Source organism: Castor canadensis, chromosome 19 (genome assembly GCF_047511655.1).
Source record: "Castor canadensis chromosome 19, mCasCan1.hap1v2, whole genome shotgun sequence".
NCBI classification, from domain to species: Eukaryota; Metazoa; Chordata; class Mammalia; order Rodentia; family Castoridae; genus Castor; species Castor canadensis.
In genome coordinates this window covers 7,152,675-7,175,844 of record NC_133404.1, presented here as the reverse complement: position 1 = coordinate 7,175,844, position 23,170 = coordinate 7,152,675, and the positions used below count along the sequence as shown (strand labels likewise).

Here is a 23,170-nt window from a genome sequence, read left to right as displayed (position 1 = left end):
ATCTTAAATTGTTTTCTAACTGATGTCATAAAGATAAACTGCTTCTTCTAAATACTACAACTTCTCCTTTTCACCTGTAGGTCTTCAACTCATATTAGATTTAATTTTTGTATATGATGTGGTGATACACAGTCACTCACTGACTGACAGGGAAAAATAATGATTGCAGCATCACTCACTGAATGGTGCCTCCTTTCTCTACTATTGAACATGCAATTTATGTTATGTATCAAGAGCCTTTCTCTACTTAAATATAGTTATATGTGTTTATACACACGTGTTTGTGATATATGTGTGTGTGTGTGTGTGAAGTCTCTTCTGAGCTAATGTTTTCCAAAGTGAGCTATTTACATCAACAGCACACTTTTAATTACTACAGCTTTTTTCAAAGTCTCATCTATTTCTGCACTAAAATTGATTTGATTATTCTTGAACCTTCATTTTTTTCAGTGACTTGAAGGGTTATTTTATGAAAAAGTCAACTGCTGTTTTGACTGAATTTTATTTATAGTTTAATTTGTGGAGACTTCACATCATTCTAGTAGTGTCTTTCCAATCGCTAATGTCATATATTATCATTTGTTTAAATATTCTTTCTTCAGGGTTTTAGAATTTTACTGACAAGTCTTTTTTTCTTTTCCTTAAAAGAGTCATTCCTAGGTATTCCATAGTTTTTGTGGTTATTAAGAATAACATTATAAAGACTTTTTTCTTTTTTTACACTTCTAATTGTTGGTCACTGGTATCAGGAACACTATTTTTGTAAGTGAGTTCTCTAGGAATTTTGCTTTATCCTTTCTGGTTTTAAGACTTTGTGAATTTTCTTGGATTTTTCAATGTAGATGTATAAATACATTATCACCAAATAAAAACATTTTTCTTATTTTTTATTCAAGCATTCTGTTTAAAATACTCAGCAAAGCACCTCACAGATCCATTAGGATGGAGCACTGGGTTTAACTGCTGCACAAGCACAAAGAACCCTCTAATTCTGTGTTGCCTTGGCATCCATTTTGAACACACAAACTCTCTCACACAGGAAGCAGGCCTTCCTCACCCTTGACACAATTTCCAGTTCTTGACCTCCTCCCAGTTCCTCAATGTGGTTGATCCAGAAATATGTCTTATACAACCCCTCCTGGAGACCAGCTCCTCCTGGGACACCCAGATATACAACCTGCATGACTTGCTCCACACCCCTCAGCACCTCATATGGACTGTAAAGATATGCCACAGGGACCACCTCTCAGATGTACTATGACACCAGGGAACTCAGATGCTCCTCATAAACCCACCCATTAGAATTCCCCCTTGGAAAATAGCTCTGATCCAGAGTCCTTCTCTTTCTCTTGGTTCCCACCCAATACTCTGGATGGCTCCCGTTTTCCTGGGAGTGTTGCTGCCTCACCTCTGGAATCTTTAAGTGATACACTACTTCTGTTATTTAACATGTCTTGTGCCTCTCTTCTGTGTCCTACCTGACTGACATGTGTGCGCTCTTCTGCAAAGCAGCCATCTTGGTAGGAAAAAGCTGGACATGGGTTAGACAAGAGCTACTACAAACAAGTTTCTCATGGGAAGAATATCTGGTTATGGGTTGGACACTGAGACGTTGGACTGTCTATCAAAACAAAGAAGAATCCTGTGAAAACAACCCACGAACTTCTATAAACACCTCCACTGGAGCCCCATCAGGGAGAATCTAGTATTTACAGTCACTCTCCAGAGAGAGACCTCAAGGTCAGATTAGAGGAAAATACAATATGGCTGTACCTACCAGCCAATTATATTCTTCTTGTTATACTGACCTGGCCAGGACTCCTAGGAACAGTGCATCCATGTTTTATACAATGTTTGTTGCAGGTTTGGGGTGATAACTTCTTACCAGGCTCTTCTTAAAATTAAAATCTTCAAAATTGTTAAAAATTAGGAATGAGTGTTGAATTTTAATTTATGCCTTTTCTGCTTCTATGATCGTAATAGTTTTTCTCTAATTATTTAAAATGAGAATTTATATTAACTTATTCTTTGGTGTTTTACCATTCTTTCATACCTATGGTAAGTACTACTTAATGTTTACTAAATTATCACAACTCAGTAAGCTAAATATAAAATCCCGGCCTTATTTTACAAAGAAGGAAACTGAAGCTTGCAAAGGTTTGTTTTAACTAGAATATGTTTTATATTATTATTAAGGAGGAAATGGTTTCTGGTGCTTAGTTAATACACAAGGTAGCGGCCATGAAGCCTAGGAATGTACACTAAAAACAGCTGGTACCAAGTTCCCCATACAGGTGCAGTGAGTCCTTGTTCCCGGAGTCACGGCTTCCAAGAACCCAGAGCGAGGTTGAGCAGCTCACTCCCTGCAGGACACAGTCGCCAAGGGAGCCCAGAGCAGCCGGAAACGCAGCATGACATAACTGCGCAGAAGCTTGGGAAGCAATCACGTGGACAGGCCGAACTCACTCAGTGCCACGCGTTGGGATGGAGGGTCTCTTACAGTCAGTATTGTTTACTTATTTATTTTTAATTATAACAGTGATAAACTCAAGGGGCATTAATGAAAAAATAACTGATAATTTGTTCTTCATTTTATCAGCAGCACTGTTGTTACATTTTCAGCAATGCAAATAAAGATTAAATAATTCAGGGTCCCACTTCTGACTCTCAAACATCATTTTCATGACACTTCTTGCTTTACTGTAGCAAATAACATCCCTTGATGAAAACTTCTCTATAAATTATTTTACAAATTAACTTTCTTCAGGAGATATTATCAAAGTGACCTTTTGCACAGGTATGGATAAAAACACATGGGTCAAAATTGTTTTAAATTTTCCCCCTTGAAATACTTTAATAAAAGCATTTAAGAGCAGTGTGCTTTTTTATTTAATAGCTCTGAGTAATCTCTCTTAGTGTACTTTAAGGAAAGGTGATTTATCACAGCATGTAGGCTTCCCCTGGCTAGATGGCTGGTGAAGTTGGTTTTGATTTGTCATGCTGAGATCTTTCTAGACATGCAATAATCTCTCTGCTCTTAGGAAGAAATAAATAAGTAATCACTGAAAGTGTCAACTCTAGTCTAATGGTCTGCAGTTCCAGTCAATGAAGACTGAGCTAGGCTCAGTTAGCCAAGACAGATCTCATTCTCTTTTCAAATAAATCCTCCGTGTGACATCTTTCTAAGCAGAAGATGGTATACACTGTTTCCCAAGATTTACAACATGGTGAGTATGAAACAAGGTTCTGCTTAGCTACACAAATGGCTAACTTGATTGGAGTAATTCTGACTTTATATATCATTCTCCCATTCTATTGTATATTTGATTTTTTTAAATATGATATAAAATGACACCAGAAGGGCTTTATCATTCAAAAATGGCCAGTTGGACAATTAAAACAAACCTGCTGAAAACAACTAAAAAAATGAATAAAACATTTTCCCAATACTCTTAAAGGAATTAAGTTATCAGGTACAAAATTGCAAGTCAGAAATGCAGAAGAAGAGGAAAACCCAGAGCCCTTCAAGCTGCTTTTGCTAACCCATGAGAAACAAAAAAATGATTTGTGGTAAATACTCCCGCCCAGACGCTCAGTAGTTTCACCCTTGTCACGAGCACGAACATTTCTTATTCTGGATACCCAAGTGGTAAAGTGAAGTTTAGGCTTTGAACTTGGATTAAAATGATTTTAGAAACAGTAGCAATCTTAATATCTACTCAAAATATTTCCAAAGGAAGGCACTATCACATTAAGTTTCAAACTGCTCTTAAAATTTGCTCAAATACAACAATCACACAGTTTCAATACATTTAAAAAAAAAAAGGTGGAAATCATATAAACTATCCCCTTTGACTGTGAAAGAATGAAATCAGAAATCAATTAACAAAAGAAATCTGGAAAACTTAGAACTGTGTAGAAACACTTAGCAAACACCCAAACAATCGATGGACCAGGGAAATTAGAAAATACTTTGAAATAAATGACAATAAAACACATTAAAACAAGACTTATGGTATACAGCAACATCTATGTTCAGAGGGAAATTTATAGCTGCAACACCTGCAATAAAGAAGACCTGAAATCAATGATTGATTTATGCCTTAAGGAACCAGAAACAGAAGAGCAAATGAAACTGAAGCTAGCAGAAGGAAGGAAATAATAAGATTATAGTAGGGATAAATAAAATACAGAACAGAAAAATAATAGAGAAAAATCAGTGATAAACAAAAGTTGGTTCTTTGAAAAGCTCAATGAAATAGACAAACCTTTAGCACAAATAACTAAGGGGAAAAAGAAGGCTCAAATTACCAAACTCAGAACTGAAAGTAGAATTGCTACTAGTAACCTTAGAGAAAAAGATAAGATAACATTATGATCAGTTTTGTGTCAACAAATTAAGTTCCGTTAATAAAAACATACAAACTACCAAAACTGACTTAAGAAATACAAAGACTGAACTGACCTACAACATAGGATTGAAGAAATAATTAAAAACCCCTCAAGAAATCAAATCCCAGACTTCACTAGTAAATTCTACCAAACACTCAAAGAGTTAACACCAATCCTTCCCCAACTGTCCCCAAAAACAGAAGAGGAGGAGGATATTCCAAACTTACTCCATGAGAACTGTATCGCCCTGACACTGCAGCCTGAAGAGAAAACCGCAGACCAGTGTGCTTTATGAACGCGATGCACAAATTCACAACAAACACATCAGCAGCATGAAGTACAAAAAAAGCAAATCAAGTAACAAGATACCACAGAAGAGAATCTGTAAGAATAATACAGCACAAACACTCACTCACATGAGATACTGGAATTACAAAGACCATAAAATAATTGTATTTTCTGTACATAAATAAAAGATAAGCTTGAAAATATCTTCAAAGAATAAGAAATTATTTAAAAAAATTAATAGAAGATTTAAAAAGAATAACTAGGTCTTGTAGACATGGAAAATGAAATACTGTGATTACAATCAGGCATTTAATGGACTGTTTTAAGAGTATTAGGACAACTGGATGTATAATGTTATACTTAGAACACAAAGTGTGTAAGAATTGACAAAAGGGAAACAGTACAGATGTAAAGGAAAGGGGAAGTAGAACAAAGCAATGTGTTTACAAACTTTTGATTTATGATAATAAATAAATGGTGCTCAAAAATTTAACATACAGATGGAGGAAAAATTAAATAAAATGTTTGTCACACATCAGAAAATAATATAATTCCAGGAGGACACTAGACTAAAGACAAAATTACAAAACCCCAAAAATGTAGGAAAAGATCTTGACTTTGAAGTGGGACAATATTTTATAAGAAAAACAAAAACTATTAACCAAAAAAGACAATTTTAATGTGTCAAACTTATTAATCTTAGGAAATTTTATTTAAAAAAAACAAAGAGTAAAAAGCCGAAGAACAAATTTTTAAAAGTATATTGGAATAACCTATAACTGATGCTCAGAACTTAACAGAATTCTTAGAAAACAGTAGGAAAATACACAAAAAATTGAACAGGTATGCCAAAATGATTGAACCTACCTGCCAGTAGAGAACTGTATGTTAAAACTAAAGCAAGATACCAATATATATCTTTAGTTTTTAGTTAGCAAAAATTAAAGTCTTGTAATATCAAGTGCTCAAAAGGAAGAAATAACTAGCAGGAATGCAAATGGGTACAGTTTCATTGGAAAGCTATTTAGCATTTTATTAAGGTAAGTTAAAATACGCATATCCAGTGACTCAGAAATTATGCTTCCTAGAGAAGGTTTTGCTCATGAGTATCAGGATACAAGTTATAAGCACATTTTTCATTAAAATAATCCAAATGTGCATTAGTAGTAGAAAGGATAAATACTATTGTGGTAAATTTATACAATAGCAGACTATATACTATATACCAATTAAAAAACCCATCTACAATAAATATAAAAGGTAGGATTCCACTCATACAAAGTTCAAAAGAAACTTAAGTTAATGTATATTGTTTAGAGATGACTCTTCATGATAAAGCCATAAAGAAAGTAACTTGCAAAATCTCAAACATTTATTGTAAAATTAAGAGAAAGAGGCATGATTAATAAAGGGGCAGGAGAGGAGGGTCTGAGATGCTGGCAAAATTCTGTTCCTCAGGCTGGAGGAGTGGCTCAAGTTCTGCCTAGCAAGCATTCATTACTCTGTGCAAGTGTATCTTATCAAATCTCTGTGAATTTTATTATGAAAGGCAAGAGGCTTAAAAATAATTTTTAAAACAGTCCACAAAGAGTTTACTTACACAACTGTGATAGAAAATACCAAAAATTATGTGAAGATGTTCCTTTCAATTAGCACCATCAATATTCATCATTGAGTTTTTATAACAAATGTGTTTGCTTTTAAACAAATACTTTTCATACAGCAGCCACAATAAGTGAGTCTAGATGAGAGGAAAAGGATAGTGTTTTTATCAAGACAATCCTTACTTTATGAATCTGTATTTTACAATCATTATTCACTAACTGTAGTTTTTGAAGTGAAGTACAACTGACATATAATAAAATGCAGATTTAGGTATTCATTTTTTTGATGAATTTTGACAACTGCACACTTCCACCCAGAACAAAATACACAACATTTCTACCACCTAGAAAGTTCTTTATGCCTCTTCCTAGTCAATTCTCCTTCCCCTGAACACTTCCTTTCCTTTCTTTTTTGGCAGTACTGGGGTTTGAACTCAGGACCTTGCACTTGTTGGGCAGGCGCTCTACCACTTGCTCTATACTCCAAGTCCTTTTTGCTTTTAGTTATTCTTCTAAAGTGGTCCCACATTTTTGTCTGGACCAGTTGAGACAGGGGGTCTCAAACTTTTTGCCCAGCCTGGCCCCGAGCCACAATCCGCTGGATCTCAGCGACTGGTGTAGCTAGGATTACAAGTGTGAGTCACTGCACCTGCCTTTATTCATTCTTTTTCAAAAATACAAATTATATTTTTTGTAAATTAACCTTTTGTTAGATTCTAGAAATAATACCTCCATTTTTCCTTATACAAGTCTGCTAACTAGAGGTAGATAAAATCTGAGAAACATTTTCTTTTTTCTTTTTTGGTGGGACTGGGGTTTGAATTCAGGGCTTCACGCTTGCAAAGCAGGTGCTGTACCACTTGCTACACCTCCAGACTGAGAAACATTTTGATTTTACTTTGGGTTACATGACAACATGTGGGTGCTATAAAGCTATATTCAGTTAGCCATCAGCTGCTATGGGGAAACAATTACGTAAACTGAGGACATTGAAGGGATAAAAAGAAAAGACTCCTGGTATTGAATACTTTCCAGCCCAGCTGAAGAATTCCAGATGAAAACAAGGAAAACGAGCAAAACCAAACAAAACCATGGGGCATGGAGGACAGTAGTCTAGCAGAACTGAGCATAATTTTTTGAAAACTATTAGGTTAAAAAAAATCTCAGGACTTAGTGATTCATATTTTCTAAACTTAGGCATGTGTCAAACAGCAAAAAACAGCTAGCAAAACGGTGGGGAAAGGCGTGGAGACATTGCTTTTACCTTTCTACCCTCCACAGGTATCTGTTAATGGAATTTTCCAAGATGAATTTTAAAAACTCCACAGTATGGCAGGGTTTGGGACAGGCATCAGAAAGTAAACTGTGTTCAGTCTTCTCCTAATTCAGCTGAAATAATGAATGCTGCCAGCTCTGTGGTTTGCTTATTCAGGTTCAAGAGATTCACAGCTGAATCTCTACTTAAATTTGGCAGGATTCTTAAAAGTCAGGAAAGGCAACTGGACAAAGTCCATGTCCAATTCATCTGCTTCAACTGTTTACTTATGGCAATAGCATACAAATGTCTCATGTTACTGATACACCACAGAAAGCTTCTGGGATGTTATCACCATCCAAAGTAAATGCAATGTTCGTCATCACAGAGTAATGAGAAATGTCAATGCAAATACAAATCATGCTCCCTTGTACCAAATGTAATACAATGGAAAGAATGATGAAAATGTCTTTCTGTACACAAGAATGTTGTGGAAACTCATACAACATATGAAATAACTAAATGCTTCCGCAGCAATAGTCTTTTGTTTGGAGCAATTTACCTTAAAATTTTTAAAGTCATTTTATGCTGAAAATAAGCATACAGAAGAGCTGGAGAACTTAGAAAATGTATAAGCTCCATGTGAAGTACAGCTATAATGTGAGCACTGTGTAACCACTGTCTGGCCAACACAATCAGATGAGGAGTCAGGAAGCCACCTGAGTAAGGTGAGCAAGGGGTGCCAGCATGGGGGAGGCTGAGGAGGAGAATTGTTGGAGCCCAGGAGTTGGAGACCAGCCCTGGCAACACAGTGACATTCCATCTCAAAACAAAGCCACTGGATGATGCTTCCTGGTCACACTTCCAATTCTTTTCTCTGAATAATCACTACCCTGTATTTTGTAAGAAATTTTTCAAAATTTTCTTTATAGTTTTAGTACCTATGTATACAGTGAAAAATGATACAGGTATTTTTTCCTTTTCTTGAATTTTATGTAATTGGAATTTTAACAGTGTTTGTGTACACACACATACACACACACGTGAATTATTAATCTCCCCAAACTGCATATATCCATATTACTACCCATAGCTATAGCTCAGTTGTTTTATTTTTATTTTTTTATTCATTTATTCCTATGTGCATACATTGTTTGGGTCATTTCTTCCCCCTGCCCTCTCCCCTCAGTTCCAGGCAGGTCCTGTTCTGCCTTATCACTAATTTTGTTGAAGAAAAGACACAAGCATAATAAGGAAGACAAAGCATTTTTGCTAGTTGAATTAAGGATAGCTATACAGAGAGACTCCTAACATTGCTTTCGTGTACCCATGTGTTACGACCCATGTTGATTCATCTCTAACTGATCTTTACACTGGTTCCTGATCCCCTTCTCATGTTAACCTCTGTCGCTTTAAGGATTCTGTATTAGTTCCTCTGGAGTGTGGGGGGGGACATCAAACGCTTTCATGTCTTGGGTTTTCTAAGTTCACTTGTTTTTATTGTTCATTAATATTCCATTATATGAACATTCCATATTTGTTTATTTAGCAATTGATGAATACTTGGGCTATTTTCCATATTTGGCAATTATCAACAATGCTGCATTGAACATCTGTGTACCTGTCTCTAGGTGCACGGGTGTGTTGGTTTCTCTAGGTGAAGTATGGTATTGGTTATACCAAACTGTTTTTTAATTTTTTTAATTATTTTATTATTCATATGTGCATACAAAGCTTGGATCATTTCTCTCCCCTGCCCCCACCCCCTCCCTTACCACCCACTCTGCTCCCTCCCTCTTCCCCCTACCCCCTCAATGCCCAGCAGAAACTATTTTGCCCTTATTACTAATTTTGTTGTAGAGAGAGTATAAGCCATAATAGGAAGGAACAAGGGTTTTTGCTGGTTGAGATAAGGATAGCTATACAGGGAGTTGATCCACATTAATTTGCTGTGCGTGTGTGTTACCTTCTAGGTTAATTCTTTTTGATCTAACCTTTTCTCTAGTTCCGGGTCCCCTTTTCCTATTGGCCTCAGTTGCTTTTAAGTTATCTGTTTTAGTTTCTCTGCGTTAAGGGCAACAAATGCTAGCTAATTTTTTAGGTGTCTTACCTATCCTCACCCCTCCCTTGTGTGCTCTCCCTTTTATCATGTGCTCAAAGTCCAATCCCATTGTTGTGTTTGCCCTTGATCTAATGTCCGCATATGAGGGACAACATACGATTTTTGGTCTTTTGGGCCTGGCTAACCTCACTCAGAATGATGTCCTCCAATTCCATCCATTTACCAGTGAATGATAACATTTCCTTCTTCTTCATGGCTGCATAAAATTCCATTGTGTATAGATACCACATTTTCTTAATCCATTCATCAGTGCTGGGGCATCTTGGCTGTTTCCATAACTGGGCTATTGTGAATAGTGCCGCAATAAACATGGGTGTGCAGGTGCCTCTGGAGTAACCTGTGTCACAGTCTTTTGGGTATATCCTCAAGAGTGCTATTGCTGGATCAAATGGTAGATCAATGTCTAGCTTTTTAAGTAGCCTCCAAATTTTTTTCCAGAGGGGTTGTACTAGTCTACATTCCCACCAACAGTGTAAGAGGGTTCCTTTTTCCCCCGCATCCTCGCCAACACCTGTTGTTGGTGGTGTTGCTGATGATGGCTACTCTAACAGGGGTGAGGTGGAATCTTAGTGTGGTTTTAATTTGCATTTCCTTTATTGCTAGAGATGGTGAGCATTTTTTCATGTGTTTTCTGGCCATTTGAATTTCTTCTTTTGAGAAAGTTCTGTTTAGTTCACTTGCCCATTTCTTTATCGGTTCATTAGTTTTGGGAGAATTTAGTTTTTTAAGTTCCCTATATATTCTGGTTATCAGTCCTTTGTCTGATGTATAGCTGGCAAATATTTTCTCCCACTCTGTGGGTGTTCTTTTCAGTTTAGAGACCATTTCTTTTGATGAACAGAAGCTTTTTAGTTTTATGAGGTCCCATTTATCTATGCTGTCTCTTAGTTGCTGTGCTGCTGGGGTTTCGTTGAGAAAGTTCTTGCCTATACCTATTAATTCCAGAGAATTTCCTACTCTTTCCTGTATCAACTTTAGAGTTTGTGGTCTGATATTAAGATCCTTGATCCATTTTGAGTTAATACTGTATACCAAACTTTTCTGAAATGGTAGTTGCAACCTCTACTGTCACTGTGCACAAATGCTCTCACTGCCACAGACCTCTGCCGATACTTGGTATTTACAGCTGTTTCACTTTCTGTCATTCTTGTATATGAATCATATTATCACACTGTACTTTTAATTTGGATTTCCCTGATTATTAATAAGAGGTTGATTACCTTTGCATGTATTTATTGGTTAACTTAAATTTCTTTCTGGAATGCATATTTTCAGCCGTTTTCCTACTGGGTTGTTCGTGTTTTTCTCATTAATTGTAGGAATTCCTTACAAATTCTGTATGCTACTCCTTGGTTGATTACATATATAAAAATCTCAAAATCAATACTTTAATTTTTACTTTTTCCTGGTCTTTGGGTGAAAAAATGTCCTACTTTTAGTGGTGACAAATTTATCAACAGTTCCCTTTATTGTTATTTTTTTTGTGTCTTTTTTGGGCAGTATTAGGAAATGAACCCAGGGCTGCATACATGCTAGGCAAGTGCTTGCTAGGAAGTGAGCCACACTTCTAGTCCCAAGCATCTTTTTCTTCTCTGGGCAAAATCGAAGGTCAAGAAAATGTTAGTCTATATTTGTGAAGAAGAAAGAGAGCAGCAGAAGAAGGGAAGTGAGATAAGACAGGGTCTAAGAAAGGTGAGATGATAAAGATACATTATATACACGTATAAAAATGCCATAATGAAACCTACTATGTAATGTAATAAAAAATGTAGGCTTGTTTTATAAAAATATTAGTCTACATTGTCATTTCAAAGATTGTTTTTTTACGTATTTGGAATTAAATTTTGTTTAGGGTTGTTTCATTTCTAAAACACAATCATACTCATAATAATTAAAGTAACATTGTTATTAGCATATGAATTGTACAAAACAATGGGTTTCATCATGACATTTTCACACATGCAGGTAATGTACTTTGATCATATTCAGTTCCCCCACTATCTTTTCTTGTCCTATCTACTGCCAGTCTCTTGTCTCTTCCAAAATAGTACTTCAATGCTTTTTTCCAAAATCTAGATTCCACACGAGAGAAAATTTGTGATATTTATCTTTTTAAGTGGTTTATTTTGCTTAACATGATAACCTCTACTTTATCCATTTTCCTGCAAATAACATGACTTCATTCTTCTTTATGGATGAATTACACTGTTTTGTATATAGCTATCCTTATCTCAACCAGCAAAACCCCTTGTTCCTTCCTATTATTGCTTATACTCTCTCTACAACAAAATTAGAGATAAGGGCAAAATAGTTTCTGCTGGGTATTGAGGGGGGGAGCGGGAGGGGGTGGAGTGGGTGGTAAGGGAGGGGGTGGGGGCAGGGGGGGAGAAATGAACCAAGCCTTGTATGCACATATGAATAATAAAAGAAAAATGAAAAAAAAAAAAAAAGAAATTGAGGTAAATCTGGATAAAAGATAAAAAAAAAAATCTAGATTCCACACGAGAGAAAATTTGTGATATTTATCTTTTTAAGTGGTTTATTTTGCTTAACATGATAACCTCTACTTTATCCATTTTCCTGCAAATAACATGACTTCATTCTTCTTTATGGATGAATTACACTGTTTTGTATATACAGCACATTTTCATTATCCATGGGTACTGAGGTTGATACCGTAACTTGGCTGCTGTAAATCGTGTTGCAATAAACATGGGGGAGACAGGTATCTCTATTGTGTGCTAACGTTGATTCCTTTGAATATATAACCTGGAATGGCAGAGGTGCGTCATATGGTAGAACTATTTTTGTTCTTTGAGGAACTTCCATATTGGTTTCCCTTTTGGATGCATTCATTTACACTGCACCATCAGTATGTAAGGGTTCCTGTTGTCCCCCATCCTCACCAGCATTTGTTGTAGTTTGTTTTCCTTATGATAGTCATTTTGACTGGGGTGAGATGGAAACTCAATGTTTTTTTAGGGGGCAGTAGTGAGGCTTGAACTAAGGGCCTTGCACTTTCTAGGCAGGTGCTCTACAACTTGAGTCATGCCCACTGTGCTGGACTGGATCACAATCTTCTAGGCACACAACATTACACCCAGTTTTTTGTTGCTTGAGATGGGGGTTTCATGAACTTTTTGCCCAGACTGGTCTTGACTGGCATTCCTCCTGATCTCTGCCTCCCAAGTAGCTAGGATTTCAGGCGTGAGCCATTAGTCCCTGGCTCATTCTTTCTATTTTATGGAATAGTTTGAGGAACACTGTGTTAGCACTTTTTTAAAAAGTGGTATAAAACTCAGTAGTGAATCCATCTGGTCTAGGGCTTTTATTTGATGGAAGACTTTTTATTATGGCTTCAATCTCATTACTTGTTACTGATCTGTTTAAGTTGTGTACATCCTCCTGGTTCAATTTTGTTTCTTGTAATGACTGAAACTGAATTCAGGGCCTTATGTATGCTGGCAAAGGGACTCTACCACCAAGCTATATCCTTAGCATTTTTTGGGTTCAATTTGTGAAGTTCATGTATATCTAAAAATTTGTTCACTGGATGTATCCATTTTTCCAATTTATTGAAACATATCAAAATATTCCACAATGATCCTTTGGGTTTCAGTGGTGTTTGCTGTAATAACCCCTTTTCCAACTCTAATTTCATTAATTGGGGTCTTATTTCTCTTTCATTTGGTTAATTTGGCTAAGGGCTTCCTCAATCTTGTTTTTTTTGTCAAAGAACAAACTCTTTGTTTCATTTATCCTTTGTAATATTTTTTACTCTCCATTTCATTTATTTCTGTCATAATCTTTATACTTGTTTCCATCTACTAATTTTTAATTTGATTTGCTCTTGTTTTTTAACACACTGAAGCAAATTATTAGGTTATTTATTTGAGGTATCTTTAGATTTTTTAATGTAGGCGCTCATAGCTACAAATTTCCTTCTTAGAATAGTTTTTGCCATATCCCAAAGGTTCTGAAGTTGTACTTTCATTTTCACTGAGCTCTAGAAAATTGTTAATTCACCCCATCCCAATTTCTTCAATAACCCACTGAACTCTCAAAAGTGCATTGGTCTCCTGTCTACTTGGGAGGTTGAGATCCAAAGGATGGAGGTTTGAGGCCAGCCTGGGCAAAAAGTTTGCGAGATACCATCTCAACCAATAAACCAGGCATAGTGGTGAGAGTTGCTGATCCCAGTCAAACAGAAGGGTGTAAGTAGGGTGACTGTGGTCTGGGCTGACACCACCTTGCCCCAAAAATCCAAAAATAAAATGTGAGATCCTATCTGAAAAATAACTAAAAAGCATGACTGAAGTATTAAGAGCACATGAGTAGCAAGCATGAGGCCCTGAGCCCCACTACTACCATAAATAAATAAATAAATAAATAAATATTGTTCAATTTCCATGTTTTCATATACTTTCTGTAGTTTCTCCTGGTATTTATGTCTAGTATTGTTCCATTATGATCTAATAAGTTATAAGAAATCATTTTAATTTTTATGAATTTGTGAAGAGTTGCTCCATTTTAGAGAAAGTTCCATGGGCTTCTGAGAAGAATGTGTATTTCATAGCAGTAGTATGAAATATTGTCTAGATGTCTGTTAATCACTCCATTTATTCTGTGATAACTCTATGATAATTCCCATTTAACTCTGACATTTCTTTGTTGATTTTTCTGTCTGGATGATGGTGTACTGAAGTCACCCCCTGTTATGATATCTGGACTGTGTCTCCTTTTATGTACAGTAGTGCCTGCCTGGAAATACCTGCCAAGGACCGAGAATTACTTCAAGAAGTTTTTTCTTGCCTACTTACAATTTCTATTTGAGTAAGATGAAGGACCCAAACTGGTTAGTTTGTAACAGATATAACAATCTTGGTTGCCAGTTATTTTATTTCATTCTCTCTTGGACTGTAGGATTTCTGCTGAGATGGCCGTTATTCTGATAAATTTGTCAGGTATTTGGCACTTCTCTTCTGCAGTTTTCAATATTCCTTTTTTTCTGTACTCTTCTTGATTTGGTGGATTTTCTGCTATAATTTCATCAAACAGGTTTTCTGTGCCTTTAATTTTGGTTACCTCCTCTACACCACAGATTCATAGCTTTGTTTCTCCTTTTTTTTGTGATACTGGGGATTGAACCCAGGGCCTCACAAGCTCTCTACTACTTGGGCCATACTCTCAGCCCTTTTGTTTGCTTTCACAACCCTCTTGCCTCTGCCTCCTAAGTAGGTGAGACTACAGGAAAGTACCGCCATGCCTGGCTTGGTGTGGTCTCTTAGTCATGCCCCAGAGGTACTGCATGTTATGTTCATGGTTGTTTTTCTTTTCCTTTATTGCCATCCCATATGGCAATTCTCAGCCCTGTCTTCAATCCTCCTTCTTCCTGATGTATGGGGGATGCTTTCCGTTGATATTTTTATTTGATTTGTTGCTTTCATTTCCAAAATTTCCTTTGTTTTTTTTTCTGAATTTCTATCTCTTTTATCTAATTCTTGAATTGACCTCTTTATTGGTCTGTTTATTTGAATCCTCTTTGAAGTTATTGATCTTTTTTTAGCTTTTTATAAAACTTTTTATTAGGATATATTTATTATATGGAGGGGGGATTCAAAGTGACAATTCCAATCAGACCTATGAAGTCACTGATCATTTTTAAAAGTAGACTTTTGAATTTTTTCTCTAGTCTTTCAATCACTTTGTTGCATTCAGTTGTTGGAGGGTTATGTACTTTTGGAGAGTCATGTTGCCTTGCTTTTCTATATTTCTGTGTTTCTCTATTTGTGAATCTGTTGGGATGGATATATTTTCCAGTTTTATATGAGTACCTTCTCAGTGAGCATCCTTCTCTTTTTGATGCAATTCCCATTACCTCTCAGAGGGGAGAAAACAAACTTTCATACTGAACAACACCAAAAGGAACCAGATACAGAAATACAAGAAAATCCAATGAAAGACAACTACTATAATACCAATAACCATAGCAAAGAAAGTAGAAAAAGTAATGTAGTAAAAGCTATGAAGTTAAAATTGATGAAGGTAAAAGTAGCAATAATTAAAAAATGAAATAAAGGAGAGAGGTGGGGGGGGGTAAGAAACAATATGTTAAATAAAAGAAAAAGAAGAAAAAAGAAGACCATGATGAAGATGAGAAAAAAAAAGCAAGAGATAAAAAAAATATGATTACAAAGTAAAGAAAAAGATAAATAAAATTAGATAAAAGTAACAAGAGGACTAAAAAATGAAACTATAAAGGATTTCTAAGATAACACAAAAATTCTAAAATATAATAGCAAAAAGAAAAGAGTAAAAATAAATTTAAAAAGACACAATTGGAGCAGCTTTGTTCTGAGTCCTCTACTGTTGGAATCTACCAGGCTAGAGAGGATTGTATTATCTGCAGCTGGAATCTGTGTAGCCCCTCTTTGTTCCCATCACACGTGTTGGTGCTACAAGTGGGCTGAGCCTGGCCTGCCACAGATATGTTGTTAGCATTCAGTTTAGAAGATTCCCTTCTTTTTGTACTGGGAGCTAATAGCAGCCTGTGGGCCAAGCAGGTTCCAAGTCACTCCTTAGACTTCCCCATTTGTATACCTAGGGGTGACAATCATCCAGGCTGAGGGATTTCCCATGAGTGAGTTGAAGAGTGGGGAAAGCAACACTGCACTAAGTTCTGGACAGGGAGACCCAAAGCAAACATGAACTCTACCTGCAGGTCTCAGGGCTTTCAAACCCTGCCCAGCAGTAACCTACCATGTGAGAGGGAGGAGAGTATAGAAATTAAGAAATCTTCCAGGACTCAGGTCCCACCTGACAGCAAACCACACACAGCAGGGAAGCAATTCCAGAGAGTAAGCAATTGCTGGTCACAGGTTATAAGCTCTGAGCTCTGCGGTGATCCACATGCAAGGAGACTTGCAAGGATTGCCACAGAGGATAGGTCCACCACCATCAAGCTCCCCACAGCATGAGCTCCCTGCTGCTTTACCTTTTTCACAGTTCCATCTTCAACCATATCCCTCTCTATAGCTGCCTCTAGTGGCATCTCCCACTTAGACACTATAGCTTGGTGTCCCCAGACTCCCCGATCTGTGATTGTTCCTCATTTTCAGGCCCCCCAGAGTAGTGGAGTCTCAAACAACAGGTCCATCTCAAGATGGGCCTGGCTATAGCTCTCTGAGGTCTGGGGAGCACTGCAATGGATTTCGTCTCCAACAATAGCTGGGGTACAGCAGAAATCGCTATCCGATCAAATCCCTGTCCTGGATTTAAGACTTGTGAGGCCACTGGGTTGTTCCTGCAGCCAGGGCTACTAGTCTGTTGTCACCAGGGTTGCCTTACTTTTCAGGGTTACCTTGGGGCTGTGGCTTCAGATTCCTCTCCCCCTGAGGAGCTGGGAGTAGAGGTGCAGACTGTTTTCTACTTTTCTTCATGCTACCTTTCTGTTTTGCCTTGCTTTTTAGCTGTGCTGTCATCTCTTTCTTGATTTCTGATGCTCTTTCTCTTCAGAATACAGTCTGTCCTTTGTTACCCTGACTCTTTGCATTCATGGAGTGACACAGAGGAAACTTCTAAGCAGTTTTACCCTGGAACTCCTCTATAGTATCATTTTTTAATAAAGCACATCTTCCTTTTTCCATACCTGTGTAGACGAGAGTCTCATCATGATCGAGCATACATGTATGAACGGGACTGTTAGAGAATTCAGTCATGTTTCACTCTCCATTTCCTCTGTGTTCAAATAGAAAACTATCTTCATTACTGTAGCTTTCTAAAATGTCTATTATTCATTTACTTATTTGTGGTACTGGGGGTTTGAACTCAGGGTCTCCTGCTTGCTAGGCAGGCACTCTACCACTTGAGCCACTTCACTAGCCCTTTTTGGTGTTGGGTATTTTCGAGATAGGGCCTCGTGAACTATTTGCTCAGGTTGCCTTCAAATGGCAGTCCTCCTGATCTCTGCCTCCCGGGTAGCTAGGATTACAAACATGAACCACTGGCACTCGGCTGTTTTATTTTTAATTGCTACACTGTAATTGCACATACTTACAGGGCTCTGTGTGATATTTCAGTACAGCAAAGTGTTATGATCATATCAGGGTAAAAGGCATCACTTCAGACATATGTAATTTCATTGAGTTTACAACATTCAAAATTCTGTTTTGAAATATTCAGTGACTATTTCTGTACTATAGAAGGAAAAGTATTCCTTCTACCAAGACACATTGCTATACCCATGGTTAACCAGCTTCTCACTACGGTATCTTTATAACATGCCATTGTACCTGGTAAGAAAATCCTTCAATAATGTTCTTTGTCAACAATGTTTTTTGTCTTTATTGACTCTTTAAATTTACACATTTTTATTTTAGAATCTGTATTTCAACTACCACAACATAAAGTATTTGAATTCTAATTGGGGTTTCACTAAATCTACAAATCAGTTTGAGGAGAAAAGAGAAATATACTAGAGTAAGTTTTCCAATCTGTAAACATGATGGGTTTACTCCAAGACATTTAAAATTCTGATGTTAACTTAATTGATTTTTGCATACTATCCTCGTGTCAAGTAGCCTTGTTAAACTTGTTGGTTTTCATAATTTATCTTTAAATTATTTTAAATCTTTTATGTACAACTTATATCACTCACTTCACTTTTTCTTTCAAAACCTAATAGCTTCTCCACACACTTGTTACAATATAATTTTGAGACGTATTAATAGCAGGCATGTTGTTCCCAATTTCAAAGGGAATGTGTGTGTGTGTGTGTGTGTGTGTGCATGTGTGTGTTTCAATTTGTGAGATTAAGGAGAGTCCACTTTCATGTGTTATTTTTCTTCACTTGATATGATAAATTTTGGTTGATGTTCCAAGGTTACACCAAACATGAATATTTTGAATAAATTCAGCATTGTTGTGATACTATATCTTACTATATGTTATATAATTCAGTTTATTGCCACTCAATTTAGGAATACTGAATCCAAGTTCATGAGTTTGTAACCTGATTTTTTTTAAAGTTTTATTATGATGCTTAATGGCTTCATTGTGTTTCTTGAATCTGTACATTAATTTATAAGTTTTATAAATTTTTTAATGATAATCACTTCAAATACTATTTCTGCCCCATTCTCTTCTCTTCTTTTGGGGCTGTTGTTATACATAAATTAGATACTTTTGCTATATATTCTATATGCTCCTCTGTATTTTCTCTTTTTTCCCTCCAAGCTCAGTCTGGATTCCTTCTTATCAGTTCTATTTCAGCATACACATTCTCTTTTCAGCCAGTTTATTACCTCATCTACTGTTTTTCTTAATTTTGATTATGAAAATGTTCATTCCTTGAATTTTCACTTTCTCTCAAATGTGCTACATACCTTTTAGTAAACTTACTGATACTTCCTTGAGTATGGTAAGCATGGTTCTGGAGACTCTGTGGGTCTGTTTATATAGATTTTTATTTATGTTTCCTTGCTCTTTTTAATGGTCTTACTATGCCAAATAACTGTGTATGAAATCATTTTGTTGAAATAATTTGACACTCAGATTGCTATTACCGTTCTTCAGAACAAATGTTCTCCTTGCTCCTGTTGGCACCTGGGGTGCTAGCAATTCAAGATCATTTAGATTTTTTATTTCATTGACTGGGAGTTTTCCAGACACCCTATGAGTTCAAGCTGAGTTAATGTCTGTGTAATGACTGGTGTACTTCCATCTACCCTCTTTCCTTGAGCAGTCCTTTATGATCCTAAGCCAAAACCTGAGTTTTCCTACAGCTCCTACATTGACTGTCCTACACTATAGTTCTTTGTCCCCAGTAGTTCTCCAGAATGTCTAAAGTACCATCAGCCTTTCACCCACCTCTCTTGGCCACCAAGCATACCCATCTCTAGGACACCAAATTCAGCCTTTGCCCAGCAATTCACTGCTTTGCTTAGTAATGCAGTTCCAGTTTGTTGAGCTTGATTAATTGTCACCATCAGGACAGTTCTTAATTATCTGTCACCACCACAAAGTACATGCCTGTGGATATTTTCAAACTTGCTTTTTCTTACTTCCTTAAAAGACAGCAAGAGTACTTTTATAATCTGTGACAAGTAATTAAATAGCATACAGTTCTAGTTTCTGCTTGTTTTTATTTACTGTGACTTATTTACCTCTGTGCTTTTTTTTAAACAGTGGTTGCTTGTCCGTCTAAAATTATTTAACAGAAATTATCTGAGGTCTAGGATGAGGGTTTGTATTTCTTTTTACCAGCTTCCTCGGGAAATCACTAATAAATCTGGGGCTATTTAAACTCAATTTTCCACTTGAAATAATGGCGGTGATGTGAATTTGAACTGCAAATCTACTTTGGGGTTGGGTTATGGTTATAGTTTCTGCACTGTGTCAAGATGCTTTCTTCATAGGCCTTGTGAGTAGATGAGAAGGCTCATGTTATGTGAGGGAGGAGGCTGCCATGGTCTTTTGCTGAAGGAAAACTCTCCTATTAGTCGTCATACTTCAACAACCCTGAGGCTTTCATTTTCCTCCCTTTGCCCCATGAGGTTTGTAGAGCATGAACCACATTTGTAAGTCTGACAAAGGTTCCTGGGGCCAACTTTCTAAATTTTTGCTTTTTCTTTGGTGGAGTGATTTTTTTTTAACTTCTTTGCTTTTTGATGCTGTTAAGAAAACCCTCCCCCAGGGGGCGGGGTGGGTGGTAAGGGAGGGAGTGGGGGCAGGGGGGAGAAATGACCCAAGCATTGTATGCACATCTGAATAATAATAAATAAATAAATAAAAACCCCTCCCCCTCCAGCACTTTTAGATATTTTTATTGGGAGAGTTGATGCAAATACCCTAGAGACAATATGCATCTATAAACAGAAGTGGTTGGAGATTTTAAAAAGTGCAACACATGCAACGAAGCTTACAAAGTTTTTAATTTTGAATGGAATCAGAGAACTCAAAAAGCCAGAAAGAACCTGAGACACAAGGTAAATACTACAAACCCAGGTCTCCTCTTTTTCCTGATCTGTCCACTACAAGAGAGCTTTTGTGCAGCACAAACATCACCCGTTAGCTGTAAAGTAGTTTTCAGAATTTCAGAAAAATTATCTAAGGAAAAACTGTAAAAGCAATACTAGAAAGGATCTGTGTCTTGAGTTCTAACTAAATAGAGAAAGACCTCAAAATTCATCTCTTGCCATTCCCCAGTGAGTCTTGTCCAACCTCTACGAGCCCCACCCTTCTCACTTCTAGGCTGTCTTCAAATCTGTCATAAGGCAGTTTTCCAAACAAAAAAGTAATGGCTATATATAATCCCTAAACTGCAATCATAAATCTCAACAGCTGAATTATACTGAAAAGTCAGTACAACTCTACAAAACAGAAGTCTTCATAGGTGAGTGTGTCTTGGCCAGGTAAAAAAGATTTTAGTTATAAAAGTAGCAGAAGGGTCTTACTGTGGGTAAGTTTAAACTCTTAGGTGGTCCTACAGTGTATACTGTAGGACAGCTTTACAGCAAGGTCTCTGACATAGACCATTTAGACTGGGAGCCAGACTACATTTTACTCCCTGAAATTATATGCAATCAGAGGTAGTCCACTAAATTGCCCCTTTGTGAATGAATCAACCTTACTTAGATACTCATACTGAATACCTTTCTTAAATAGATCATTTTATTTTTTCCTTAAAAAAAATCTCTGAATAATTTAATCTAAAACAATATTCTTGATATTAGGTCAACAGAGATAACTTTAAGCAAATGCCTTTTAATCCAAAATATAAGCATCCTTTATACTTTATAAAGATAATCATTAAATACTAATTTTGAAGAATGTTAGAAATTTTTTCCCCTGGCACATAAATACTCCATGACTTGTTTGACAACTATATCCTAAAAAGGTGAGTTTTCTGGGGGAACTGACTCTATATGACTCTGCCACAATGCCACACTGAATATACTTCTCTCACTTTCTACAGAGGGTTGTACAGTCTATTCCAAACTAAAGCTGAGCATTTTCTAATAAAGTTGGTCATTATATAATCCTGAGAAGCCAGCAGCTGCTCTTCTGAAGCAAGTGCTCTCCCTAAAGCAGAAAGCCTCAAAGCTGATCCTTGGACCAGCATTATGAGTACCACGCAGGACCCTCCCAAAACCTAATCAATCAGAAATCCAGGGTGGGGCCCATAAATCTGAGATTAATAGGTCAGATGAATGGATAAAAAATCTGCAGCATGCACACTAGACAATAATGGAAATGGGGAAAACCAGCAATATTTACAAGGTTATAAAATTCAGAGCCATAATTTTGACCAATCACAGAAGCCTGTATTTTAAAAAGGCCAAAAGCAAGCAGAACTAAATAATATATTGTTAATAACACATTTACATGAAAAAGAAACAAAGCTATTTTTGGAAAACTAAGGACTGATGAAACTGTCGTTCTGTACAGAGTTTACCTCAGAGGAGGCAGGAGGATGGGTGAGGAAAGATGGCGTAAGAACTGTAAGCGCACTGCCAACTGCACTCGGAAGCTGAGCGGCGAGTGCATGGCTGTCTACTGTATGTCCAAATGTTATTTTTCTTACTCTATACTTTTGTATGATACATATTACATAATAAATTTTAACTCAAAAAATTAAAACCAAAAAAATACAGCTAACAAACAAAGATGGCCATTACCTTAAATAGAAAATGAGAGGCCTGTTGGGGTGGCTCACTCCTGTAATCCCAGTTTCTGAGGAGGTGGAGAACAGGAGGACACAGTCCGAGGCTGGCCAGGACAAAAAGTTAGCAAAATCCCCATTTCAACAAAGAAGCTGGGCATGATGGCTTATGCCTGTCATTCCAGCTACGTGGGGGTTGTAAGTAGGATTGTGGTTCAGGCTGGCCTGGCAAAACAAAACAAAACAAAACAAGAAACCTCATAAGACCCTCTCTAAAAAATAAGTAAACAAAAAAGGGCTGGAGTCATGGCTCAAGTGGTAAAGTACCTGCCCAGAAAGGATAAGGCCCTGAGTTAAAAAAAAGAGAGAGAGAAACCATCTAAATGTGATATGTTATTAAAGCTGTGATAGGTCCATTTAGTTACATGAGAAAATATGTATGATGAAATTAGTCAGATGATGAAAAACTGCACATAAAAGGATTAACAAGGCTAATGCTGTGAAATATTACTAGTTGATATTACTGTATACAAAACTTTGGCTTCTTTACACATTTAACATTTTTATATTGTGAATAATGAACACCTTTAAAATCAGTCAGGATTTTTGTCTGTCATTGAGACACTTAATAACTAAGTTATTAAACTGTCAAAACTTGGAAACGGAGGAAATTGGTATTCTGTGGAAACTTGATTGTGATTTGTGATGTGAATTATTTGAGGGTTCATATTTTCTGCCATAAAATTATATATCCTTATAATTGTGGTTCCTGATTAAATAATTTTACTTACTTGTGTGAGAAAAAAGAAACTGCAAAAACCATGACCTAAACAGGACTTCAATTAAAA

General features: G+C 36.6%; 1 protein-coding gene across 5 annotated transcripts in view; it reads right to left on the bottom strand.

Annotated features, from left to right (window-relative positions):
- Positions 1 to 23,170, bottom strand: part of Scaper (S-phase cyclin A associated protein in the ER) — a 477,645-nt gene that overhangs the window by 187,556 nt on the left and 266,919 nt on the right. Inside the window, exon 1 of one of the 5 annotated variants that reach the window (XM_074061922.1) lies at positions 22,339 to 22,468. The exons of the other annotated variants lie outside the window; for them this stretch is intronic. The gene's annotated coding sequence lies outside the window, so the exon portion shown is untranslated. Of the gene's footprint in view, positions 1 to 22,338; positions 22,469 to 23,170 lie in introns of those variants that run through there. 5 annotated transcript variants of the gene reach the window in all.